The sequence below is a fragment of the Danio rerio genome, chromosome 6, assembly GCF_052040795.2.
Source record: "Danio rerio strain M-AB ecotype USA chromosome 6, GRCz13ab, whole genome shotgun sequence".
Lineage (NCBI taxonomy): Eukaryota > Metazoa > Chordata > Actinopteri > Cypriniformes > Danionidae > Danio > Danio rerio.
The window spans coordinates 59,730,001-59,745,405 of NC_141026.1; the positions used below are offsets into that span (position 1 = coordinate 59,730,001).

The window sequence follows — 15,405 nt, forward strand, 5'->3', positions numbered from 1 at the left end:
ACACATGCAAACAATTGCATGCACACACACACACATAAACATACCTACTGTACACTGCACACTGTTACATACAGACACACACACACACAACCATAATGAAGCACTATGAGCAACATCCCTGATTCATTCACATTCATTCATCAAACACAGCCCATCTGAAGAAGCAAATGATCAGATTCTCCACATTCTTTCCTCTGAGCTGAATGTTTGCTGCTTAATCCTGAACTAATGAAATGATATAAAGTGCACCATATGGACATTACTCAGCTTTAGGCCCCGTTTACATTAGTGCGTTTTAGTTTTAAAACGGCGTTGTAGAATGAAAACGATCCGCGTCCACACTCGCATTTTACCCAGCGTTTCTGAACTGCTCTCCGTCCACACCAAAACGCTGAAAACGCACATCACGTGACCACACTCACACACTCTGCCAAGCGCTGCAGCCTGTCTACCCAGATGAGAGCTCTGCTAGTCGGACTGCTAGCTGGATCTGCTAGCTGGATCTAATCTCACTATATTTATTAAACGGGATATTTCATTCATCTTGTTGTCTTTAACAACATATTCCCTGACTTTGGTCATTGGATTTTTTCCTCAGTTAACGTGTTTTGGCTGAGCGCAAAGATACGTTAATGATTAATGAAACCACGTAGCCTATTCTGTATATTGACTGATCGCTTGCCTTTATTTCCTATAATGTAAAAACTTATTGTATGTTATACTTTTATAATGGCCATTATCAATTATTAAAACTGATATTCAGCAGAAGAGAGGCTGTGTTTCGTATTTTCACTGAAATTGAAAGGAGGCAGTTGTTATAGGCTCCGTTTTGTTATAAATATCCACACAGTGAAGATGACGCTCATATATGCAGCACGACGCCTCAACATTTCTGCTGTCTGTTAAGTTGTTAATATCAAAATGAAGATAGGCAGTTCCTTAAATCATGTTTACATTTTATTGTTGAGAAAGTGAAACAACGTAGCCAGGATGATGTGAATGAAGTTATTATAAGTGTGAATAAGTTAACTGTTCCCTTTGAAGATTTACGCGTGTCCTCGGTATGTTTTCCATATCAAACTGAGAAGAAGAGACTGCAGCCTTGATCAAACTTGCGAAGTCTGAACTTACAAGGAGTAAATGCAGGACTGAACTGTGTGTGTTAGGCTACTTGATATTCAGGAAAAGCCCCAATCAGAGAGGCGAATGTCTGCAGCCCCGCCTCTGTTTTCAGATGTCTCCGTTTTCCATCATCCACACTGAGACGGAGCAGCAGCGTTTCAGAATGAAAACGGCCTCTCCAGCGTTTTCGAAACGCTCCGTTTTCGGCGCTCGAGAACTCCGGCGTAGTGTGGACGGTTGGCGTAACCGTAGCAAAACTTATGCGTTTTCAAACTAAAACGCATTAGTGTAAACGGGGCCTAAGAGGAACTCTTACACACTCGGATCCACACCAAAACAACCGCTCTGAGATCGCTTGAATGAGGTGGTCTCGGCTCGATTGAAACGAACTCTGGAGTGAATCAATTGTAGTGAGAAAGCAAACGATCCGAGCCCGGTTATATCAGTGTTTTATGGATATGTCATATGCATACGGCTATATGAAGAGAGAATTATAAGTACGGCAGGAGGTCATTCAACAGACACTTAAAGTCTCTGGGAAGTTTTGGTAGTCTTCCGCAAATGCACAGAGACTCTTGGATGCTCGCAAATGAGTGATAATTTCCCGGTAATCACGCGTCTCCCTCCCGGTGGGCCAATATACAGGGTGGGCCATTTATATGGATATACCTTAATAAAACGGGAATAGTTGGTGATATTAATGTCCTGTGTGTGGCACATTAGTATATGTGAGGGGGCAAACATTTCAAGATGGGTGGTGACCATGGTGGCTATTTGGAAGTCGGCCATCTTGGATCCAACTTTTATTTTTATCAATAGGAAGAGGGTCATGTGACACATCAAACTTAATGTGAATTTCGCAAGAAAAACAATGGTGTGCTTGGTTTTAATGTAACTTCATTCTACCATGAGTTATTTACAAGTTTCTGACTACTTATAAAATGTGTTCAATGTGCTGCCCATTGTGTTGGATTGTCAATGCAACCCTCTTCTCCCAGTCTTCACACACTGATAGCAACACCGCAGGAGATATGCCAGCACAGGCTCCCAGTATCCGTAGTTTCAGGTACTGCACATCTTGTATATTCAATGGGAAACATCCATACACTCCCATTCACACTTATACTCTAAGGACAATTTTAGCCTACCCAATTCCCCTATAGCGCATGTGTTTGGACTGTGGGGGAAACCAGAGCACCTGGAGGAAACCCAGCGAACATGGGGAGAACATGCAAACTCCACACAGAAATGCCAACTGACCTGGCTGGGGCTCGAATCAGTGACCTTCTTGCTGTGAGGCGACGGCGCTACCCATTGCACCCCCGTGCCGCTCATAATAACAGTAATAAGGGCAGCACAGTGGCGCAGTGGGTAGCCCTATTATATGTAAACTCATCACGGCATCAAGACAAAATAAATGATTCATTATTAAAACTATTGTCTTGGAAAATATTTGAAAAAAATTAAAATTTCAGATTAGGGCTACTACAATAATTTTGCCTTGGACTGTATGCAACTTATTGATAATAACAATAATGGTATTTACAATACGTCACATAGTTCAGAAATCCTTTCATTGAATAGTTAAAAGAAAAAAGTGAAATATTAGAAAAATAATTAACAACTAATCAAATATTTGATTATCATTTGATCTCACAGAAGGGCTAATAGTCTTTCCTTCAACTTTAAACTGCTGCGTTTATTTATTAAATTTAAAAAATGGTGTTTACTGTGAGTCGTTCGCATGCAGAATGTTGCACGATTAAATAAAAATAAAATTGAAATAGCTTGTGTCAATTTTCTGCCGTCGCAGCTCATCAATCTTTCTAGTACTCCACTAAAAGTGTCAGGTCGGGTCTCGGCTCTTCATCTGACCTTCATGCCCTCTGGTGAAGCTTTATCTGAAAACCTCCTTCAAAGTGACAAGAAAATGTCGAGGAGGAATTTACTGCGCGGTTTTACAAGAGAAGAGCTGATGTGAAGTACATGTGTGTGTGGACAGACAGAAACACACACCGCTCCATTCCCAAGAGGTCAAATCCCAAACCAACACTTCACTGTAAACAACCTCCAGACTATATTTAAAGACTTCTGATGCTTAAACATATTATACACAGCTTCATTCCAATATAATCACCATTATAAACACTAATTATAATAATAACAACAACCGTATACACTGAAAAACAAACTATGCATTGGATTTACTAATTTACTAAAACCAGCTAAAACCAACTTGACCAGCCTGGTTTAAGCTTGACATAGCTGGTTTTAGCTGGGCTCCCAGCCTGGCTAGGCTGGTCAAGCTGGTTTTAGCTGGTCATCTCCTAGCCTGACCAGGTAAGACCAGCCAGGAAATGGCCAAAACCCCTCTAAAACTAGGCTGGTTGTCCAGCTAAAACCAGCCAACCATCCAAGGCTGGTTTAATCTGGATTTTTCAGCAGGGAAAAGTTTAAAAAACAAATGTTATAATGTATTGTGCACAAATCTTTTAAATGCTCACACAATCACATTGGGCTAGGCAATATATCGGGTTCTGGGGATAAATCGATATGATTCCCTAATGCGATGCGGTATTATCCAATATCGTTCATATCGATATGGTTTGAGGCCACACGTGCGTTTTCTGCGCAAAACAGAGCACTCCAAAGTAGCACGCGAGCTCCACTTGCACAAATGTGCGCATGCGCAAATGAATGATTCACTCCATGAGTCATACAAAAGATTTGTTCAAAATGAACGAATCGTTCAAGAACCACTGACACGACATGAAGGAACATGCAGTGCAGTTGTTGTATCAGAATCTGACTCCCCCTCGTGTGCATGTCACACAGCTCCTGCAGCTGTTACAGCGGTTTATTAGAAACCTTTTATCCATCATTTCTTCTGCAATTGACAACAAAAACGAACGTAGAAGCCTCTTAAAATTAAACACCAGCACCTGAATGTGTTCAAAAGCATTAAAAACGCCAAAATGAGACTAATGGCTCGTTTCCACTGACTGGTACAGTACGGTACGGTTCGGGTATGGTTCACCTTTATCAGGCTAGCGTTTCCACTATAAAGGGTACCCTTTTGATGGGCGTGGTGTAAGGCAGAAAGTTTCAGTCGTGTAAATTGGTTGTTTTTGCGTTATTTCAAGCAAATTCGTACTTCCGGTTTGAAACGAATTTTTGAAGCTGCGTCACGGTCATGAGTTTTTGGTGTGTTTACATAGATGGCCACTGTGTTAAATGCACAGTATTACGATCTTATTGCCACATTAGATCGTTATGATAGCTTAATATATGCCTTCAGAGATTTCCTGAAGATAAATACCGAAAAATAGCACAACTGGAATCACTACAGCAGTCACCATCTGTGATCTCATATGAAGCAGGAGATGGCGATGACGTGTGCAGGTGCTGTAGTGCTGTCCCAATTCTTAGGGGTAAATTTTAAAGGGTCACGAAGCACCACAACACATGTTTTGAGCTTTTGACAGTCGTATATGTGTCCCACACTGCTAAAAACACTATCAGGACACCTATATTTCACTAAAAAGTGTAAATTGGTTGTTTTTGCGTTATTTCAAGCAAATTCGTACTTCCGGTTTGAAACGAATTTTTGAAGCTGCGTCACGGTCATGACATAATAGCGTGTATTCCAGCGTGCAGACTGGACGTCTGTGCCAGAGTGTGTCTTATTACGTCTTACAGTGTGCTGCATTAATGCATGAGTAAGGCTCGGTTCAAACCAATCAGCGCGCTCTATTGTGCAACTTCATTAATATTCATTACTGTCACAGTGTTTAGACGACAGAGACGCCACGTTGTGTTGGCAAAACAAGCGTGAAGTGTTGCTTTTATAGTTTGCTGCAGTGAAGTTTTGTTTTCATTTTCTCTCTGTGAGAGCTATCATTCTCGCTCGAGGAAATGTCTCACTTCTCACAAAACAGACGCTTTACACACATAAATACTTGTGTATAAATGTTTATTACTAACTTTTCTATCAAGAGGAGTTGATTATAACTGCAAATCAATGACAGTGCAAAATAGCCTACTGTAACGTCAATATAAATATATAAATATATAAAATAAATATATAAATGAACATATATGAACACATACAGGCCCTTACAGTCTCCGATATGTTACCAACTACAGAAAAACTACACACATCATACATTTCGTTCTTAATTAGGTTCAAAACAACACAAAGTATAGCCTACAGCCAGTAAAAACCTCTCATCTGTGTCTGTAATCTTCAGCAGCACATGTAATGTAGCCTCTGTTAGTGAGTAATTCCATCATTCCCAGTTCATATTAGTCCAAAAGGTGGTGATAATAATTAAAACAAGGCAGTTTGCTCACGTTTGCTGAAGAAATAACGTGCTCCTTTTATCCCGTTATTTTCCGCGCTCCACTCTCGCGTTTACCCTTTTCTTTCTGAATGTGTCACTCTCGCGTTTGTCAGCTTCTCACAGGATCGGGTTTCCAAAGCACGTCAATAATCAAGCACACGTTATTATTATCAGCTCAAGAAGTTTGTTATTTCAGATATAACGTTAGACGCGCGGCGAGCGCAAGGAAGAAAGCGAAACCGCTCGCGCATCAGACTGGCTCGTAAAAAAACTGCGAGGCACAGGGTAGATTCTGCTCTACTCCATGGCTGTGTGGCTGTTCATCAGGACGATAATATATGAATACATAATTCTGCTGTAATCTCTCGCTGTGTATTTCAAACATGGCGGGTCCTTTGTTTACATCAGGGGTCACCAAACTTGTTCCTGGAGGGCCGGTGTCCTGCAGATTTTAGCTCCAACCCTAATCAAACACACCTGGACAAGCTAATCAAGGTCTCACTAGGTATACTTGAAACATCCAGGCAAGTTGGAGCTAAATCCTGCAGGGACACCTGCAGATTGATGATCCCTGGTTTACATTCTGGCTTGTTGTAAGTGAATGACGTATCCCTTCTGTAAACCAATAGCGTTCAGCTGCGCGTCTAGCTCCGCCTTTTGGTACCCTTTATTGTAGTGGTTCTCAAACTGTGGTACGTGTACCACTAGTGGTACGTGGGCTTCCTTCTAGTGGTACGCGGAGGAATGAAATATGTCATGTACATGCTACATATATTTCAAAATTTATCAAAAATGATGTATTTAATATGCCATATGACTTATAGCCTATATTTCTGAGGTAATCTGCCACGTTTTTTTAGCTGTGCAGAGTTGCAGCTGCTTTACTGGGCCTACCACGCAACTGTATTTCAATACTGCTCATTTTGGTGGTACTTGGAGAGAATTTTTTTTTCTGAGGTGGTACTTTATGAAAAAAGTTTGAGAACCACTGCTTTATTGTGTTTGGGACCCTTTCGAAAGGGTCCCGAAAAAGTGGTACGGTACGGTTTGGTTCGTTACGCCTTTTGACAGTGGAAATGGCCATAAAAGCGTACCAAACCGAAACGTACCATACCGTACCACTCAGTGGAAACGGGCCATAATTTATCCCACATTTCGAAATTAGAACTACCTCATATTTAAACAGCAAACATTTCTGGCTCTGATAAACATCATGTGGGAATTATTTGAAAAAGAAAACAAAAAATCAGAGGAGGGCGAATAATTCTGACTAATTCTGTACAGTAATAGGAAATACATGCACATTTTATCGTACATTTACACATATCCTCAGTCTCTTCATTAGTTACTTCTAAACTCCTGATGCTGTACGTACATTCACATTCACACACGTTGCGTAATGATTGCATGGACGTGGGCAGTGACCTTGGGCCATATTTGGCGGTGTATAAATCATCACACCCAATTTTTCACTGTTGGAAATGAAATGCATCCGGAATGTGGACGAGATAATATGGCTGTAATGGGGGATCATTTCTAGACAAAGAGCTCTATGTTGGGCCTTCATGTGTGTGGGATTCATGCCGGATGAAACCGAAGACACGGGATGAGAGAAAGAGACCGTGTGTATGTGTGTGTGAAATATGAGAAATGTGAAAATGCAAAGTTTAAAATGCTGTACTGCTAAAATGTTTGTTTGGATTATTAACAGGCTGCATCCAAAAGTAAAAATATTAGAGGAAATACTGTGAAAATTTCTTTGCTGTGTTAAACATCATTTGGGAAATAATTGAAAAAGAACAAATCAGTTACAGGAGGGCAAATAATAATGACTACAACTGTACATCTTGTCCTTCGAACGAATATTTTTCAGGTCTACACTCGAAACCAAGGGGTAAGAAAATTTCCTATAATACACCAGCCACAACAGCAGTATTGCTGAACCCGGAAGTAAGGAGATCCAAAAAAATTAGTATTTTTTTTTTGTCATTATTACGAATTTTTATGACAAACACGTTTTAATATATTGATAACCGCGTTCATGTTTTACCGTCATGCTTAAAAAAAAAAAACGCTAAAATAATATAACCCATACTCATAACTCCTGTATAGCAGTCCCACAACATTCTGACACTCGATGACACTCGAATACCCTGTCAGTAATGTCTAGTGGCGGGGAATTGAGCTGTTTACAGTGTCTGCTATAATGTTAATGCTGTTTTTGGTGTGTTTACATAGATGAACACGGCCACTGTGTTAAATGCACAGTATTACGATCTTATTGCCACATTAGATCGTTATGATAGCTTAATATATGCCTTCAGAGATTTCCTGAAGATAAATACCGAAAAATAGCACAACTGGAATCACTACAGCAGTCGCCATCTGTGATCTCATATGAAGCAGGAGATCGCGATGACGTGTGCAGGTGCTGTAGTGCTGTCCCAATTCTTAGGGGTAAATTTTAAAGGGTCACGAAGCACCACAAGACATGTTTTGAGCTGTTGACAGTCGTATATGTGTCCCACACTGCTAAAAACACTATTAGGACACCTATATTTCACTAAAAAGTGTAAATTGGTTGTTTTTGCGTTATTTCAAGCAAATTCGTACTTCCGGTTTGAAATGAATTTTTGAAGCTGCGTCACGGTCATGACATAATAGCGTGTATTCCAGCGTGCGGACTGGACGTCTGAGCCAGAGTGAGTCTTATTACGTCTTACAGTGTGCTGCATTAATGCATGAGTAAGGCTCGGTTCAAACCAATCAGCGCGCTCTATTGTGCAACTTCATTAATATTCATTACTGTCACAGTGTTTAGATGTCAGAGACGCCACGTTGTGTTGGCAAAACAAGCGTGAAGTGTTGCTTTTATAGTTTGCTGCAGTTAAGTTTTGTTTTCATTTTCTCTCTGTGAGAGTGCAGCTGGAGTCAATAACTTACAATAACTTACGTGTCTAAGGAGGAACATTGTTTACCTGAGAGCTGTTCTCATCTGCAAACGCTGAGATCCAGATTCGCTTGTAGTCTCCTCTTAATAAAGACGCGGCTCTAGTTGCTGGTGATTGTTCTGTCTCTACAGATTTGGTAAGTGAGCGAGCAGTGCTCTTTGTTTATTCAGTTTGTTTGTATCGAACTAACTATTGCACCAAGTGTAAACATGTTAGCACCATAACCAAACTTTAACCTCGTGGAGGATTTTCACCGCATTTTGTGACCAGAATAACACACGCGGCTTTCTGACGCTACCTGACGTGTGCATCTAAGTTTCCGGGAAATGCGGAGGGTTTTTTTCTCTCATTCGCCGTGCGGTATCAAACATTGCATGAAAAATACACGCTTAGAGCAGCTCCTCGAATCAAAACAGCAAAGCCACACCACACGTAACTTGATCTTCCATTGTTATATGAATTTGATAAGAAGTGCGCAACATTTTTACGCTAGAAACATGTTTTATGCAGGAATGTAACTGATATGCTGCAATGGTCCTTTAAATACGAGATCAATGTAGCGAGTTTTGACGCTCTCGCCGCCGGAGCTGAAGGCAGACAGCGTTGTCGCCAGGGCGGCCAGAGCGACCTTGGACGCTCTCGTTGCTTTCGGTGTGAACGTACGGTTACTGCTGTATGAATACCTGTTATGTTAATGTAGAAAATAAACCTTTAACGTCCACAAACCGGGATTGAAGCGTCCTCTTTCATAATTGTTCTGACACGCGGCTGTGCTGCTGAAGTAAATCGCTGTAGTTTATTACACACGTGCACTGTTTTAAAACATTTTAAACATGTAAAACTTTATGATGATTGATGATCCTAGCGAACTGAACAGACCTTTTATTCCCGGTTGCTTTGCACTTGTCTGGTCTTGTTGACATGATTATACAAGTAACTACCGGGACATGCTACACGAAGCTGTCAATCAATTCGGTGGGCGGGGGAACCACACTCGTACGTCAAGTTGAGGTCGGTCTAAAAACCACTCCAATTGGTCCACCGTTTTTATGTCATTAAATTGAAGGGAAAAAAAAGGACTGAGTGTGTTTATTTCAGCCCAATATGACGGTCTATACACTATACCAGGGCTGCTCAATCCTGTTCCTGGAGATCTATCTTCCTGCAAAACACAGCTCTCGCCCTAATCAAACACACCTGAACCAATTAATTAGGACCTGAACAGCACTTGATAATTACAGGCAGGTGTGTTTGAAATGGGTAGCAACTGAAATCTACAGGAAGGTAGATCTCCAGGAACAGGGTTGAGCACCGCTGCACTATACCTACACATATGTCTGTCCAAACAGCTTGAAAAGTAGATTTTTCACCATAGGTGCCCTTTAAAGCCCTTCCCCTTGGCCCTTAAAACCGAGGGTGAAGGGGAAGGGCTTGGGGGTACAAAAATAGAATTGGGATTGGGCCTTAATGCAAATAAAGTGCACATACATAATATTGTTAATATAATCGCGCATTAAAATAGCATTAATAATATTACAAATATTCATTTAAGCATACTGTAAATATAGATTTACATATATGATGCATGCAAATGTGTATTCTGCATCCAGCAAAAACAGTGTGAAAGCAGACGTTTCTCTTGTTCTGTTACACCACACCTGTGTTTATTCTGAATTCTCCTCCATTTTTGGCCTCTAGGCAGAAGAGCAGCTGTGTTATTGGCACACGCGCACACACACACACACACACACACACACACCTGTGTTTGCAGGTGGTTCAGCTAGAGTGTGTATAGAGAACACCTGGAGAAAGAGAGAGAGGGAGAGAGAGACCCATGGGGCTTTTTATGCTGGAAACCAAAGACTTAATTATAGCTCTGCAGATAAGAAGGGAAAGGGGATCTCGTGTGTGTGTGTGTGTGTGTGTGTGTGTGTGTGTGTGTGTGTGTGTGTGTGTGTGTGTGTGTGTGTGTGTGTGTGTGTGTGTAGACGCATGCCTTCCCTAAGGTTGGATTGCAGGATCTGTTCTGGCTTGTCGAGACCACCGATTGCCACAATCCCTTTGGCATGCATGTTTACTAGTGCTGGAATGCCTGATTCATTTGGAATGAGTCGATTCTTTCAAACAGTTTGTTTCAGTGAACTGGCTCACAAAATGATTCGTTAGTTACTTCAAAACAATAGTTGACAAAAAAATAAAAATGTCACATATACTCAACCTCAAGTTAATTTAAAATGTTTATAAAAACAAAAAGGGAAACCAGCAGCCATTGACATCCGCAGTAGGATTAAAGTTGGCATTTCTGTGTGGAGTTTGCATGTACTCCTTGTGTTGGTGTGGGTTTCCTCCTGTGCTCCGGTTTCCCCCACAGTCCAAAGACATGTGGTACAGGTGATTTGCATAAACTAAATTGGCCGTAGTGTGTGCGTTTGAATGAGTGTGTATGGGTGTTTCCCAGTACTGGGTTGCAGCTGGAAGAGCATCCGCTGCATAAAACATGCTGGAATAGTTGGCGGTTCATTCCACTGTGGTGGAATAAGGGATTAAGCTGAAGGAAATTGAATGAATCATACTTTTTAAAACTGAGTTCATCAATATCCATGTTCAATCTTCATATGAGCTACTAACAAAACATGGAAATATTATTATAATACTATTACAGTGTATTCCTATAGTAATACATCATGTAGTAAATAAATAAATGTTATAATTCAAACACTGATGTGCCACATTTATATTATTGTATTTTATTATAAGACTTAATGTATGTCTCTCTTAAAGGGACAGTTCACCCAAAAATGAACATTTCCACACAAATCACTCGATCAGTTCTGAACTTTATGAACTTTGTCAACTGTTAAACCACAAAAAAAGCAGATATTTTGAAAAATGTTGTGAGAAAGCAGCCATTGACTTTAATAATACTTTATTTTTGTTCTTACTATTGAAGTCAAAGGGCTCTATTTTGACGGTCTATGTGCAAAACGCAGGGCGCAAATGCTTTCAGGGCGTGTCAGAACGCATTTTTGCTAATTTACGGACGGGAAAATGAGCTTTGCGCCGTGGCGCATGGGCTTAAAGGGTTGAGATTATTTTCTTAATGAGTCATAGATGTGTTTTGAGAATAAACCAATAAGAGTCTCATCTCCCATTCCCTTTAAGAGCCATCTGCGTCTCGCCAAGAGCGCATTCGCTATTTACAGGACGCAAAGTTAGTCTAAGTGGAAAAACTTAGCATTTCACTAGCAAACAGTTACCAGTTTATTAACAGAAAACAGTTAAACAGAGCATCTACTGTGTGAGTATGAGAGATAATGGATCTACTTTTACTTTCGCTCTTGGATAGGGAAACCTTTACACACAGACATCAATTAGTCTATAAATAATTAATTTTCGTTTGTTAAGCGCAAATATTCCTTTCAAAACTGTTTCTCAATTCAGTTCTAATTTCCAGCAAACGAATAAATGAACAATAATAACAAAGTGTGCTCAAACACCTGAGTTATATCCTAAAACACATGCTGTGCCCCATATGGTCTAAAACCTGACAGGTGGGCAAATCTAAGCTTGTTTTTAATAAAACAAATATAAATATGGATATAATAAATAATACTGCTAATAATAATAACATTATACAAAAGCAAATTGTTATGAATGAACTGAAAAAGCCTCACGAGATGAAGAAGACATAAAAGCAGTGATTTTTCATATTTATGTAGGCTAGAAAATAATATGTTTTGTAATATTTTAATCCTTTATATTTATATCCTATATCTATTCTTATTATATCCTATATATATCCTGAATATTTACATTTTTTCATATGTAAAGATATTTGCCTATTGCTCTCTTGTGTGTATTAAGCAGTGTGTAAGCGAGGCGCAACTCTGCGCTGGAGTTTAGACCGGGTTAGTTTTGGTCTAATGAAAAATCTATTATAGTTTCTCCAAACAGCAACGTGCCAGCGGTCCGCCTCAGAACGCCTTCCTTTTTAGACCAGAACACCTATGGGTGCACATATGAGCGCTAATGCATTTGTTATTTAAACAGCGTAGCGCAACGCCTCAAAACCACTCTTACGCCAAGCTGAAACTACCAAAAGATTATTGCGCCGCGTCTTGCACCACACTGCGCCGGGTGTATGATAGGGCCCAAAGTCATCATTTAAATGTGATACTTGCGGTTTCTTGCATAAATGCATGTGAAATTCACAAGTTAAAATGTTTATAATAAGCAATAAATATTAGTAATAATAGATTCTTCATTGTATCAATCAGCCTCTTTTATAAACGGAGTTCATGAATATTAATGTTGGAACTTACAATAAGCTTCTAGTTCTAACATGGAATATTATAACACACGACACTGTATTCCTATAATTTTCACAATATATACTATGCATAAAGACTTTACAAAAATACTTTGTACAATATAAATAAAACAGAAATATGAATTTCAGCAAATAAAGCCCTTAATGTGTTTATGCCTTTAAGATTTTCATAATGCTCTTTAATATGCGTGCGTAATGTTGTTTTGCGTTATAATGTTTATATAAGCTCGAGTGCAATAATATTTCTGTTTTTAATCATTGTTTTTTATCATGTTTACCTCTCTTCAAGGGATTTTTTTATATCCATTTCACCAGCACTCTTAATTAATGATGATACAAACGCTTTTGAATCGTAACCGATCTATATTAAACAGATAAAAACAGTTCATCTAGTTGTCGGTCCATCTCTACATTTGTTTCGAGGGGAATGATACACATGTCAATCCAGCATTTACACTTTTCCAAGAGTGGATAAAAGACTTCCAGTGGCTTCAAGTCCGCTATGAAAATAACTAAAGCCGTTCACGGTAAAGTCTGTGGGACGAGGTTTGCAGGTAAAAGTGTTTGCCACTGAATCTACACATTTTAAGCGCGAAAGTGCTGTTTAATCCTTCATTTAGTCCTCAACATGCTGTCAGCTGTGTAAGCTGCAGCTATATCTAACATTTAACACAGCTCATGAAAAGATGTTAATGCTATTAAGATGACATGCAGATAATAAGTTATAAATCAATATAAATGTGGGGCAGGGAGATGGATCGAGATGCCGCCTCAGCATCGTGAAGTTTATTGGTCATCGGCGATGGACGATGGCATCGTCTATCAGCCCAACCCTAACGCCCCATTTACAAGGGGCGTCGGTGTCAACGCTTCCCATTCACTTTGAATGGGTGACGTCAGGCGTTGCCGAACAGCATTGTGGATCCGTCGGCGCCGCTTCAGAGGCGTTCCTCGCTGCAGAAGTTGGGACTAGCTCAACTTTTCAAGCGCCGACAGAATCGTCAGCCAATCAGATCGCTGTATGCAAATACACCAGCTAGACAGTGGCCCATTGCTGACTGAATTTCATTGGCTGACGCTGCTATGACGATCGCTTCAGCCCCAACTTCAGACATATCTTCAGTCAAGCGTTGATGCTAGAGCCCCATGTGAATGGAGCGTAATATGCAGTGACATCCGACATTTTGACGGTCATAAATGATAATAAATGTCTTCGTGCTGCAAGAATTAGGAGGTTTGCTGAAGGTGCAGCTGATGTGCAGCGAGAGGTTTGCGTCTTTAATTAACTATGACAGTTTGCAGTCATTTAAATCTCAGATTGATGACTAAATCCATATGAAACAGTCCCTTAAAAGGCACGTCGGGTCTTCAGTTTCGGGCTCAGGCACAATTTGTACTTACACTACAAGCGTGCCACACCATATCCCCAACCGAACCAAATCACTTACACTTGTCAAACCCGGGCATGGTTCGGATAGCAGTGTGAGCGCACCCTCAAAACTCCTATAATGCAATTCAAGAGTTCACACTTAGCTGATAATCAATAAAGTGTATTTGGCATGCTGTCCTGGGAGAGAGCCCTGAGCTTGTAATATCCTCAAGCCCGGGGCTCCCTCCCGTTAGAAGGGCGAGAGGGGAATTCGAGGTCAGGTAGGTCTCGAGAACTCCCCTGCTTGTCACCGTGAGAAGTGTAAAATAAGGTTGTATTGGGTGATAATTTTAGTCGATTGGCTATGGTTTGGTTTTTGGACGGTGGGAGGAAACCGGGGAACCCAGGGGAAACCCACGCGAACACGGGGAGAACATGTAAACTCCACACAGAAACACAAACCGGCCCGATAGGTTGGACCGGCGGTGTTCTTGCTGCAAGGCAACAGTGCTAGCCACTGGGCTATCGTGTCGCCCGATCAGAAAAAGTGGGAGGATGTAGGGGTGGAAAGAGGGGGGAAGCTTCAAGACGAAGATAAGTGGAGTGAAAAACTCAGTTTATTTATAATGCTTCCGTAATCATCTAATAGGGCTGATTACAGAGCTAACAAGGAGCCAGCCGTGTTGATTATAAGCACGTGATCCTCTCGAAATTAGTTTATGAATAAACCGCACTTATATCTGCATATAATAACCTATATTTGATTGTAACGCAATGAAGTGCATGTTTTGTGCAGTTATATGCAGTGTAAAGTCAAATCAAATGTAAATAAATCCAGCATTTCACATTACATTACTTGCACATGTTTTTTTTTTCTGCTCTCTCTCGGTCAGATTGTTTCTCAGTTTGGGGCTGATGGGAAATCCAGCTGTTTTGTGGCCGTCAGTGACTGCTGGACGATCAGAAAAAAAGGGGATAAAATCGCCCTCAGTCCTGACTGTGAGAACTCTGCAGAGCGTTGACATTGAGCCCTGATGTGTGTGTGTGTGTGTGTGTGTTTCCCATGCCTCAGGCCACACTGCTGCATTAAACAGGATGTCTGTGTCACATTTCAATGATCCATTATATTCCTCCTGTAGATTTGGCTTCTGAATGAATGACTGAATGAGTCGTTTTATTTTGGAGAGTCCAGAGGGCTGTAATGATATCTCCTCTCCCATGAAATACTCTGAATATAAGCATGATTGCCGGCATGTGTTTACGTCTGCGGCGAGTGAATCAGCTTTGTGA

The 15,405-nt window shown here is 40.6% G+C and overlaps 1 protein-coding gene and 1 long non-coding RNA gene across 6 annotated transcripts in view; one reads left to right on the top strand and one right to left on the bottom strand.

Moving 5' to 3' along the window:
- Positions 1–15,405, bottom strand: part of cbfa2t2 (CBFA2/RUNX1 partner transcriptional co-repressor 2) — a 101,023-nt gene that overhangs the window by 65,286 nt on the left and 20,332 nt on the right.
- The window catches only part of LOC147836541 (uncharacterized), a 73,890-nt gene that overhangs the window by 21,675 nt on the left and 36,810 nt on the right, over positions 1–15,405 (top strand). The window contains exon 4 of one of the 4 annotated variants that reach the window (XR_015494373.1): positions 15,009–15,239. The exons of the other annotated variants lie outside the window; for them this stretch is intronic. This is a non-coding gene — a long non-coding RNA (uncharacterized LOC147836541). Of the gene's footprint in view, positions 1–15,008; positions 15,240–15,405 lie in introns of those variants that run through there. 4 annotated transcript variants of the gene reach the window in all.